Source organism: Embiotoca jacksoni, unplaced genomic scaffold (genome assembly GCF_022577435.1).
Source record: "Embiotoca jacksoni isolate LCO1_2020_lvr unplaced genomic scaffold, fEmbJac1.0.p SCAF_4, whole genome shotgun sequence".
Lineage (NCBI taxonomy): Eukaryota > Metazoa > Chordata > Actinopteri > Embiotocidae > Embiotoca > Embiotoca jacksoni.
This window is the reverse complement of record NW_027185392.1, coordinates 12,392,883-12,405,695: the sequence shown is the minus strand read 5'-3', so window position 1 is coordinate 12,405,695 and position 12,813 is coordinate 12,392,883. Positions and strand designations below refer to the sequence as shown.

At 40.6% G+C, this 12,813-nt stretch overlaps 1 protein-coding gene across 2 annotated transcripts in view; it reads right to left on the bottom strand.

Moving 5' to 3' along the window:
- Positions 1-11,994, bottom strand: part of tet2 (tet methylcytosine dioxygenase 2) — a 29,558-nt gene extending 17,564 nt beyond the window's left edge. The window contains exons 1-2 of one of the 2 annotated variants that reach the window (XM_069166895.1): positions 11,566-11,994; positions 11,272-11,470 (exon numbers count right to left, since the gene is read on the bottom strand). The gene's annotated coding sequence lies outside the window, so the exon portion shown is untranslated. Of the gene's footprint in view, positions 1-11,271 lie in introns of both variants that reach the window. The other variant, XM_069166894.1, reaches the window with a different exon arrangement.
- Between the last annotated feature and the right edge of the window lie 819 nt (positions 11,995-12,813).

Below are 12,813 nucleotides of genomic sequence, written 5' to 3'. Positions count from 1 at the left end.
GAATCATGACAGTTCATGATGTATGGCTTGTGTATGAACAGAGTGGGTTGACTCCCTGGAGAGAATGTAAGGGGGGGAGTTAAGGGGGTGGACTGAAAAGAGTAGAAGGTCAGAACATGCCAAGTTATAAAGCACCATGTGAGTTAATGTGCAAGGAGCATGCGTTCGTGTTAGTCAAATGCTCGTCAGGCGCAATAGAACAGATGTTCCTTCATGTTCTTCATCTAACTGAGTCTCTTGGTCATGCACCTCAAACTTGTGAATTTTGTCACATGACACGCTCGTGCAGTGAGTGTGTGCAATGCAGTTCATGTGGTTGTTTGTGCCTTCTCTCTCTCTCTCTCTCTCTCTCTCTCTCTCTCTCTCTCTCTCTCTCTCTCTCTCTCTTTCTCTCTCTCTCTTTCTCTCTCTCTCTCTCTCTCTCTTCTCTCTCTCTCTCTCTGTCAGTCTGAACATATGACACTCCCTGGCTAAGAAACAAAAGGCCCCTGTGTCTGCAACAGGGGTGCACTGGCAAAGAATTTCAGCCTGGACTTATTTGTTGAGGAGGGAAAGAGGTGATGATTACATATTAGTTGTTGTTGGCCAGAGAGCCCAGTCCCAGAATACAGATGTGCACCCTGAATGACAGGGCAGGTAAAGAAACTAGGGGCAGAATAACTTCTGTGGGTTTCTTTGACGGTTTATCAGCCCACCGTTGTGGCGTCCTACCATGATTTGTGCCAGTACGCCCGATAATCATTACATTGTCTGGTCTAAAGTTGAATTTAAAGGCTGCTCAAATCATTGTAACATTTTCTTCTGCGCTTGGATCTTGTTGCTGCACATTAATGGCCTTAGCAAAACTGGGATCTACACTCAGTTAGCTCTTCGGCCTCGTCAGTAAGATGAACTATCTGAACAAATCAAACATGGAAGTGAAATGTGGAACAAAATCCTAAATCAAGATGGAGTAGACCACATAGATTGGTCAGAGCATCATGCCATACCATTTCCTTATTTTTCAGATCAGAGTGAGACATCATTTTTTTCCCCTTCTTCTAGACAAGCAATAGTTTGGCCCCCAACATCCTGTAAAACCACAAGTTATTATATTTCTACTTTAGTCTTTGCAGGGATTAAACAAATTAGATACTTGTTCATTAGTGAGCTTTAAATGTGATGGGGAGCAGAATTTGTTCATTTGGACAGAGCCAGGCTAGCTGCCCCCCCTCCCTTTATGCACTTGTCCTGAGCTAAGCTAATTGCCTGCTCCCTGTAGCTTCATTTTTATCGTACTGACACGAGAGTGATATCTGATGTACCACTTGAAAAGAAAGCAAGTAAGTGTTTGCCTACATTTCAAGTTACTGTTTTGAGGTTGAGAGTAAATCTGAAGTGTCACAGTATATTGCTGTTTTTTAAGATTTTTCTGCATCTGTCTGATGTTTGGTATATACAGAGCTTCTGTTTTTAATTTAAATGGTGATCTTTTGCATTGGTTACTGTATAGATGCAGATACATGTGAAGGTTATTACCAGGAATGCACAGCCTTGAGGTTCAGAGCTACTGATGTGACACATGTTGGTTTCATTAATAAGCTTGAAAAAGCTTCCTGCATGGGGGTAGGGTCTGACTTTGTAACGCACAACCTAAGGTCTTAGTTTTTCAGGTAGAGCTGAGCAGTTACCTATTGATGCTATCTGTGGCCTGATCACAAGATTGTGATATAATGATGACTGCATCACATTGCAGCCTGGAGTAAAGGATCTTTTTTTTCTCCCTTATCTTTCCTCGCCCCTCAATGACTGACCAAAACTAGGGCAGCACTGCAAATAGAGTCACCCTGCTAAGAAATTGAATCCCGATTTGCAAATTATTTACTCTTCCGATCAAATATGATACAAAAATCTTTGCATATTTGGTATGTCTCATTTTTGCTCTGATAGACAATTTTCAAGAATGTAAGCGTGCAAATACATGCAAATGCAATTCAGTATCTTTATTTTGTATCTTTCAGTCTGAACATAAGATGTCCAGGCTATGAGACAGACAAAGAAGACACGCGCTTCTGTTTATAATTTCTTCTCTTGAGAGCCTCCTCCCCCTCCATATGAAGAAGGGATCTGTGCAATCTACATTGTTCTTTATGTCTAATGTAAGACACATGTGGCAGACTTTTAGAGATTCCCACTGCAGTCTTTGAACTCCCACAGCTTCTTGTCTCATTGCCTTCTTCAATTGTATTTTAGAATTTACCGAACTATAACATTATTGAAGGAAGTATAGTTGAAACTACTTCAATTGGTGAAATTATTCAGTTATTTCTACAGTTATAAAGTGTACACGTGGTTGAAGAAAGTATCAATTTTAGTCTGTGAACTGTCTTCAACTGTCCACTTTTAAATTCAACTTCTTGGCAAAGAGTAGACAAACAGACACTCTGTTTTGAGAGTTACTTATTTTTAATCAACCATAAGAAAAATAATTTGTGATGGGTGACTGCTGGAACCCAACAAATGAATGTCCGTTTTAAAGAATTTCATAGTAGACAGCACAATCGGCTATCAAAAGAAGGCAGTGATAACTAAAACATCAATTTCTTGAGGACAAAGCTCAATGGCCAGCCAAAAATCAAAAAGCTGAAATCATCTATCTGCTTCATGAAGGGTATAACAGTTAAAAGGCATGAAAAGCAATACTGGAATAGCCAAGAGAGTCCCACGTCAACTCTAAGAAGTGCTTATTTGGTTAACTGGTAGACTTTCCTCAAGGTAAAAGATAAAACAGGACAAATGGGCAAGCGTAAGGATCTGACTAAGTTTGAGAAGGCCCAAACTGTGACATCTAGACGATTGGATAAGAGCATCTCCAAAACCGCAGATCCTGTGGGTGTTCCTGGTGCTCAGAGGGTATTACCTCCCAAAAGTGGTCCAGATAAGTAAGGACAACCAGCGGACCAGTGACATCAGATATTGGTGCATGTGGGGCGCAAAGGCGGTATGGTCTGATCCCATGGAAGAGTAACTGGAGCACAAATTGGTGAAAATTTGATTTGGCTATGATAGGTAGATGTAAGAACACACAGGGCATCTCAGCATGCTGCATATAGGGGTGCATAGCCACATACTGGTCAGAAAGCCCATGCTAACATCTATCCACCATCATAAGTGTCCATAAGAACTGAACCATGGAGCAATGGAACAAGGCAGTTTGATGCTTTGGGCAATGTTCTGTTGGGAAACCTTCGGTCCTGGCATTCATGTGGATGTCACTTTGACAAGTCCCACCTACCTCAACCTTGTTGCAGACCACGAATACCCCTTCATTGCAGTGTTATTATCTGATGGTAGTCTCCTCTCTGAGTCCTGCCACACTGCAACAATTGTTCAGAAATGGTTTGAGGAACATGACAGAGTTCATGGTGTTGACTTGGCCTCCAAGATCCCCAGACCTTAATCCAGATGAGAATCTGTGGAATTTTCTGGAAAAACAAGTCCAAACACCACTTCACAACTTCTAAGACTGAAGGATCTATTGCTGACCTCTTTTTGCCTGATACCACAGGACACTTTCTGAGGTCTTGTAGAGTCCATGGTCAGAGTTTTTTGGATGGCACGAGGGGGACATACGCAAAAATAGGCAGATAGTGTTGATGTTGTGGTGGACCGTGCATTTACTTTGCCACAAGACGCTCGTGACGAATACAGGATAGGAGTTAATGATTTGGCTTTTGAACAGGTTTGTCTGCAGTCAACTTTTCATGGGCAAGGTTGAATTGACTGACTTTTTTCTTGACACCATCTATTTTGCAGTGAATGTGAAGCTTTATGTGAACAGCAAAGTTGAGAGATGACTATATATAAATTCTTGTAGTCAGCACATGCATATGAGTAACTCAACAGCTTTTGTTGTTGGGGATAAACCCCGCCTCTGTATTTCTGATACAACTTGTACAACCGGTATTCTGGGAACCCTACAAACGCTCACACACAACATCATGATGGTATGTTCTACTTTTGTCTACTGAAATCAGCTTGATCTTCTCAGCAGTTTAAGGGTTTTCTAATTAGGAATTTAGAATTTAGGGAGATCTATTGGCAGAAATGAAATATAGTGTTTCCAACATATCTACATAGGTAGTGAGCCATCTTCCACGGACCATGCTATGTTCCACCACCATGTATCTTTACAGTAATAGCCCAGAAGGGACAAACCAAACACTGGCTTTAGAGAGTTTCACCGCCACTGTAGGTTCGCTTTCCACACTTGGGCAGGTGAGGCGAATGGTATTCATTTGGTTACAATTTGCACCTCATTACTAGATGCCACTAAATCCAACACACTACTCCTTTGATGAAAGACTAGAAAATAATATTTTTTTTTTTATTATATAAAAAACAGTTCATTAAAACTGTGCCTTTGCACAGAAATCATGTCAGCATTGAGTGTTTCCCGGAAGAGGTCAAACCAAACAGCAGTTGAACATTAGCCTAGATCTCACTTCATAAACCTGTTGGTCTTGAATATTTCCTGTTTAATCAGCACAACCTGAAAACATACCCTGCCTAGCCCAGAGTCTCCCTTAGCAAAGCTTACAGAGAGTCAAAACCTTGTTTGTGCCCTCGAGCTGCATCACATGGAGACTCTAATTAAGAAATGGGCTCCTGAGCATACAAACCCACTAACCTGCCCCCTCCAAACTGCCTGTCTCTTTTCCTCTCCAACCCTTTGTCTATGCAACAGTCAATATATCTGACTAACTTGATGAACTGTGCACAGAGCAAAGTTAATTTCTTTCTGGGTGCATGGTAGCCATGGCGACCATCTTATGAGTGCTTCAAAGCCCATCTGGTCTAAACATTACCCCAGCACGGCTGACTGCAGAATAGGCTTCTTTGCCATGGTGTGCACATGTGCTTTATGCATTGATCCTGCCAGTAATCCAGTAGTGCCACACATCCAAAAAAGATACATTTGCACTTGTGTAGATCAACCCCATTAAAATTACAGTTTAGAAATGTTGAAACAGTAAGAGAAGAAATACTTCATGTCAACCGTTCCCTTCTTTTCCCATCCACTACAGTCTGGAATGAAATGGAAAACTCATCCAAATGTAGGAATTACCATGTTTCTTTCATTCAGCTTCTTGCCTTGGCCTGTGATTAGCTCACAGGCACATATAGCAAATATTTATTTTCTGTTTGCTTGATCTAAATCCAAACCAGCTTGCAATTCAACAGGAAGCGGAGGTGAACAGTAAACAGAGTGAAGGGAAACACATACAGGGGAAAGTATAACATGGCACATGAACATGGCAGTAAAGGAATTCTAAATATACTCAATACCAGGGAAGATTTCCCTTTCATTGAGGACTGTGCTACTATGGTTTAGTGTAAACAAAAAGCAAGGCAAGTTTGGCAATGTCTACTCTCTTCTTCATCAAACATGAAGCCAAAAAATATATCGTAGCAGTGGTTACAATAACTTTGAGTAAGAATTATTTGGTAGGTGCTCTTCAGTTATCTGGAAAGCAAATGTAGTGACAGTCTTTCCCCCATTGGTTTCTAAGCGGCCTGACTTAAGCCACTGTTGCTAGGCTCCCTCTTTCCCTCCATTGAGTAGGAGGCACGTGATTCTCATTGAATAGAAATCACAAATTCCCAGTGAGGGATATTTTTGTGATTCATTACTTCAGTTAAAGGTTGTCTAAATCCTTCACTTCATCTCTCACACCTCAGGAACTAATTGGGAAGTAGGAATATAGTATTAAAGATATATTAATCCTTTCTCAAACACGGTCTGTGTATTGTTTTTAATGCTCACTTAAGGTGTTCATTTAAATACAAAACATGTCATTCAAATGTGATAGTTCTTCAGGAATCGGCAGTCATGTTCGGCTGTGTCATTTTTCAGGAAGGAAGCTGGTAAATAAATATCAGTCTTTTGCTTAGGTGCTGTATATTATCCCACCCAGGAGTTTCTCTTCATTCAGATCCAGAGCTAAAATCAGACTTTGAAACTTTCCCAATATAAATACATATATGGATGCAACTTAGTCCAGTTGTCATTGAGCACTACGGGTCAGAAAGACACCAGCTGCTGCACTTGTACATTCCACTAAAGAAACCTAATATTGAGCCTGAGCCACTCGAAGCCCTCAGAAGTAGTTAGTGATGTCATTCAAAGCCTTTCGTAGCGTAACGCTTCTAAATGACAATCAGGACCAGCTGTCTGTCTTTGTGCTCCTTGTGTAGACAACGGGGGGCCGTGGGGCCTAACCTTTATGGTGATAGCTCCGAGCATCAAAACGGTTCATATCTGACAGCCATTTTAGAAGAGGCCAGACAGCAATCAGAAGGAGTTGTTTAGATCACTTTGAAAGTCTTTTAGACTGTACTATCATGACAGAACTTTGCAGATTGTGATAGCCTTAGCATTAGTTTATTTTCAGATATTGACCTTGATCAAACACATTTTTTTCATAGCAAAAAATGCATTTTGACAAGCTATATTTTGCTGAAAGTTAACTTTTTTTTTTCCCTGTGAATGTTTCAGGATTAGACCTCTTGTGAAACCTCTTCATTGTCATTGATTTGATTTGTACCTGGAAATGATTGAAAGCTATACAATTTGACAAACATTTTACTGGAGGTCAGATCTTAGCGTGAGGTTAGGTTACTTTTAAATTTCTATAAGGCCTGTGTGCTGCTTTGCTACCTCGCAACACATTTGTTTGAAAAGACACACCTTATCTGTAAGGAGGCCATTCTTATAAAACTGATAAGTATTTTTTTTTTTTTTTTTTTTTACCTTCCGTTTCAAGAGTTCTCAGTTCCAAATTTCATTTATATCTTCACAATCTGTAAAGTTTCATAAAATTACGGTCACAGCAAGTTTCCTCAACAGATAAATCATTCATGTCAGCAGTGCAGTGTAATGGAGAGCACCACTGGAAGCTAAACTTTGTCTTTAACAGTGTCTGTTATCCATTTTGTGGTCTTATTTACTACATGTGTTGGGTTTTATGCATGCAGACGTGCAAATATTGCAATTTTTGTTTTCATGCCCCAAAGCTGTAACTTCAGGGAAGTGTATGGATTCGTCTGAGATGGCAGAAAGGTTTACAGGCAGTTAAATCTCCTGACATGCCGCTGTTAAGGCCCCTCACCTGCACAAGAGCTATGCAGATTGGCATAAGAAGAGGCGTGCTCAAGGTCTCGCCATGTCCTTGGGTACAGACGCTATTGTGACCAGGGCTCTTTATGTCTTTTTTCTTATTCTTAACTTCTAGTGGTGGAACCAGCGGAAACGCTATCAAGAAGATTGTCCAAGCGTAGGAGGAGCGGCACGGCGAGAAGCGGGAAGGGATGCTATTCACTTTGTGGCGGTTACGTAACATCTCACTTGCCTCTCTCTCTGCGGAATGCCAGGATAGTGTTTGTAAACAGAACGGCCATGTGCGTATGCTCACGTGGAGGAAGCTTTTGAGTCGGTGCCCTCGCTGTCTCACCCACGAGGTAAACCCTGACATCGATACATGCTCACAGGGCCAGCAACACTCCCTCCAGCCCTATGCCACTCAAACACAGCCTTGTCACTCCCAGTCCATAATTGCGCCTCAACTGGGCGAACAATGTGCAGCTTCACGGAAGGTGGCCACAAGTCAAATTTGGGATTCACTGTATGTGATGTGGCAATTACGGATAGCGTTTGGGTGTCTCAGACTCGTAAAAACATAATTACTATTTTACGATACCAGCAATGACAAACAAACCCATCCCAGGCCATAATTACATCAAAATCTCTCTCACAAGGTCGGGCCTTCATGGGACAGAAAGCTAAGATTGTTTTGGGGGTCTGGATCTGGTTTGGTAATTTTTTATAACTGATACATTTTTGTAATTTGGTTTTAGTTAATACACTTTATTTTAAGCACATAAAATGATCGTCAACCCACAATTTTTTTTTGCAGTAAGTACATACATAGAGAAGTGATTTACAAGTCAAAAGACCTTCCGGTACCTGAAATAGGCTTTAGGACTGTTCAGTACATGAAGAACGAAAATGGCCATCAAATGGAAAACTCACACAAATCTATCTATATATTCATTATCTTTACACACCTAATCCTGAAAAGGGTCACGAGGAAACTCACACAAATATTATGCTAAATGAAAACACATTATGACATGTGGTTCAACCATGTCTTTCAAAATTCCACAGGGATGTCTGAGGCTGAAGCATTGTCAATTTTATCAAGAAAAAAACATATTTTATCAAATTTATTGTTGCCTTTAGTTTGCATCAACAAGACAATTCTCACATCTGGGCATTCTTGACAGTGAATTATGTGCAAATGTATAAGTATGTGTGCAAATGATTGACGGAATTATGGCTTCTATGATTCCATTGTAGAACCACCTGATGGTGTTTTGCTCCTTCTCTCCCGGTCTCCACAGAAAAACAACCCCCAATAGCAGACAAGAGGGAAATCAATATTGCAGAAATCAATACAACACTCAGTATCTCGCCATTTTGTCTTAGGAAAGCAGTTGAGCTGTGACCAGCCAGCAGGTAGTGCAATCTAAAATGTCTAACCTGCCACTGGGTCTGTTTCTGTGTCATTTGTGCAACAGCCCCTGGCTGGAAAAATGATCCGTGGGCTGGACAGACAGGGTCAGGGGTGAGAGCTTGGGTAAGGGCTTGGGTATTGTAACTAGACAGCATTGTTGTGGAACACTATGGCAACTGGACATTCTTCCCAAAGGTGATATTGTCTTTGCCCTGGGAGTGACATAAAGGGGACTTATGGCCATGACGGAGGAGCAATCCAACCGCTTTATCTGTAGGTGTGGATAGATGAGAGAAGCTATGTGCATGTGATTGATCTATATAGCCCTTCCCCCACTCAGTCCCCTTTAGCCCTATTAATGCTCTGGTGCCTTTTCAGCTGATGTAACAGCATCCACGCAGAGACTTATGAAAACACCTCTAGCTAGATTGTGTTTTATTTTTAATTTGACAATGTGGCATTATTATGCAGGTCAGGATTAACATTGGTAATTTCTGCATGCTGCAGCTCAACCCAAATTATACAACTGCACTTTTACAACAATGAATCATGTGCTTTCATTGGCAAGCAATGAACTGGGTTATTTTCAGCCCATCCAAACAATGTGGTAGATACAGTCTTTCACATGAGGCATTATCTAGTGTCTTGTCATGTTTGGGTCAATGGGATCACTATACACATGTAGACACACAAAAGCATTGATCACCTGATCTCATGCAGTCAAAACATACTTAATGAACATTGTGAACACCCTTGCTTAAGCACTCGTGTTGAGAGTACACATCAGTGACCATGCTTGCCATATCAAAATATAGGCCATGTTATTGCGTCAGAGAGGTACACCACAATTGTTAGTTTGCAAGTTTAGTGACAACCCACTCTAACTAAAATGGGATTATCTTCCATTACAAGCAGATAATTTTCTTTTCACAGTCGATTGTGTGTACTGTTGTGTAGTAGCTGCGTGCTCTGCTGAGGGAACCACACAACAAATACTTGATTCAGAAGTGGAAAGGCAACGCTTGGCTGTCGAAGAATAGTTTTACTTTGTCATCAGCTGTTCAGATAAAAGCTTGGTAGTTGTCTTCAAGACATTTAACTGACTTCATTTAACTTCACTGCCCATTTACTTTTTTTTTTATAGTCCCTTTTGCACTTTAAATAAATCTGCACTATTAGTCTAAAGTTTCTGAAAACTTATTTATTGATTCAAGTTAAAACTGAAGTTCTGCCTTGCTGCTGCAGATAGCCTACGCCAGTAAATTACAATGCCCAATTAATGGTCAGTCATTGTTCTCCACCTTGCAGACAGGCTTTTACTTTGCTTGTGACCTGAGGCCATAGTGTAGTTACATTACGACTGTAGTCAGTAGAACACACAGGGCCAATATACAAACTTCACAGAGATCTGTTATAATCTAATGGGCCATTCAGATGTTAATCTTAAAGTAACACTTAGTGAATTGAGACATAAAACTAACAACCAATTAGATATGTGGTAATTGAGGTGAGACCTGATGTGTAAAAAAAAATAAAAATCGGAATTTACATGTTGTGCTTTAATTCCTTAAAACATAGTTACAGTTCACCCATACACATTGTTTCTATTGTCAATAATCAAATTTGTTAGTTGCTTGGCTTGATTGTGGTAAAATGTAACTTTGAAATTCATTAAATAATGCATTCATGTGAAGTTACCATTGGTTTAAGTTTAGTAAACTTTTTTGAGGATGAACATGTTTGTTTCTGCTTTCTGGCAACAACCCCTTGTTTAGCCTGGAGTTCAGAAAATCTGCTCCAGAATTACCATTCTTGTTCCCCCAGTTAATGGTGCAGTAGGATTGTGTTTCAATTCCTTCAGAGCTTTCTGACCTTGCCTGCCTTCACTTTGCTCTGCCACCACAATTCTCCTCTCTTTTGCTTCTCCTTGGGATTTGCCTTTGTGTCTGCTTGTCATTCAGTGGTGAAAGCAATGAAAGCTGATTCACAGAGATACACAAAGCCAGAAGCTATTCCAGCTCCACTGCTGTGCCGGCACTATGCAGTTACTACTGGACATGTCCAGGTTGGACTTTTACTCTCCCACATACTGAAGCCCACTGAACAGCATAAACAAGCACATACATAGCAATGGATGTTAAAGGAAAACCTACAAAGGGTAACACTTCCTGCATCTAAACTCATTTAATTAAAAAAAAAAAAAAAGGTCATCATTTCATAATATCCATTAATTACACATAAATGTTAAAAATGTGTTTCCACTCTTACAAAAATACTCACTCAAACAAAAAACACCCATATATTACACACTCAAACATACTTGATATGTGCCCGATACAAAAGCAAGGTTGAAATATTATGAAAGAAAGCATTACACAGGCATTTAAATTAAGCTCAAAGAATAACTCCTGATCTAGCAGTCTAAATACATCATTTTCTACGATGCATTCAAAAGCAGCAAGAATGTTGTGTGAACATATAGGACACACAAGGAAACAGAGACAGTCTTTCAGTTTCAGCTGGCAAAAAATAGAAAGAAAATTGTCAGCCATGTTGGAGTAGCTTTATCTAATATCCCCTCCTTATTATGTTGGCTCTTGCTTTTACGGTGGGGGACATCTGCTATACTTCACCTGACAAAAAAACCACCAAAATGCACTCAAGGTTAAAGGGGAAAAGCATAAACAGATTGTTAACATACTAAGCAAACTCTCACCTTCTTTTTACGTCCCTCCACTTTATAGAAATTCCAACAAACCGTCTGGATCTCCTCTTTAACAAATCCTAAAGGGCAGCCATCTTGCCTCCTTCTGTTCTTCTATGAAACAGACTATCCTCCACATCAATATTCATGGAAACCAGTCTGACGTCGGCTCTCATCATCAGGAGAAGCCCGGGTGTCGCTGTTTGCCGGCCTGAGAAACACACATATTTGTGAATCTGGTGTAAGGCAGCAGTGGCACATAGAGTGGACAAGAACTTGTCCCAGGTCAGAGGCGTAGAGCCTTACTTTGGTTGTGAACTCAAATAATCACAAAATCACTTTCCTGCTAAGTCCTTCCCACACAAAGAGACAGGTTTTCTTTCTCCCCCCCCCTCTGCTCCCTCCTTTTTTTTCTTCTTCCCTCAGCAGTACACAATAGTGCACACTGTGATGGCAGCTCTGAAGCACTGGAATGGATTTTGAGCTGGACAGGACTCCACCCCCCAGTCCACTTTATGTTGAATATTGCACTGGTCTCAACTGTGTGAGGTAGCAGAGCAGAAGATGCCTCCACCCCCTTCCTCTTCTCAGACAGGAAGCCGGGTGACTCAGGGTTTTCCCCTCCCTTTTCATGCAGTCTGTCTTGACTTCTTTCTTTTTCTGTCATTGGTTACAGAAGTTCCCCTTTGGTGTAATCGCACTCCTTTTTTTTTTTTAGAGAGAGCATTACAGCAACAATCAGATGTGGCAGCTTTGGAGTCCAACCAGTTGAGCAATGCACTCATTTTCAACGGCTATCTTATTTTGGCACTTCTCAGCTGGCTGGCTCATTTTTAGAGTGGGGTGTAAGACAACTCTACAGACTGCATACAGGCAGCATACTTTGCTTCATCTGTCTGCCAAGACCCACCTCCTGTTGACACTGGCCACGTGGGCTTGAAAGAGATAGAGAGAGCAGTGTGCAAGAGAAAGGGTCTGAGGGTGATTTAAAAGACAAATTCAGCCCTGGAATGTTGTCCAATTAACAGGAGGGAATATGACTTATGACAAAAACAAAACTTCAGAGGTTGTTTTTTTTGTTGTATGTTTCTGTCAGTTAGGTATTACACAAAGCAGCATGTTTGATCTTAGTTTGCAAAGTGTGTGTTTGCATCTTTGCTATTAAAGGTCATGGGTTTATTCAAAAAGCTGTTTCATTGATGGCAGTAAAACAATTTGGAGATCAATGAAAGAATTGTATTTGTCTTTTCCTTTGAGGAATAACAGAATACAAAAGGGGAAAGCCATGGCAACAAGTATACACATATTGTGACCATTACTCAGCCTTACTATCCAATAACAAGCTGTTTTGTCCTTATTTGTCCTAAATATGTGGCCATAGTTTTAACCAGCACCTCCCATTCATTTTACTATTTAATTCCTTCATTACTTACAGTTGGGGCTTGTCTGAAAATAATATTTTGGATGTATTTCAGGCTTAAAAGGATACCCCACCTCTTTCCTAGCAGCCCCTGCCGAGCTGCAGTGACATTTGTTGACTCAATAGTTTCAGGC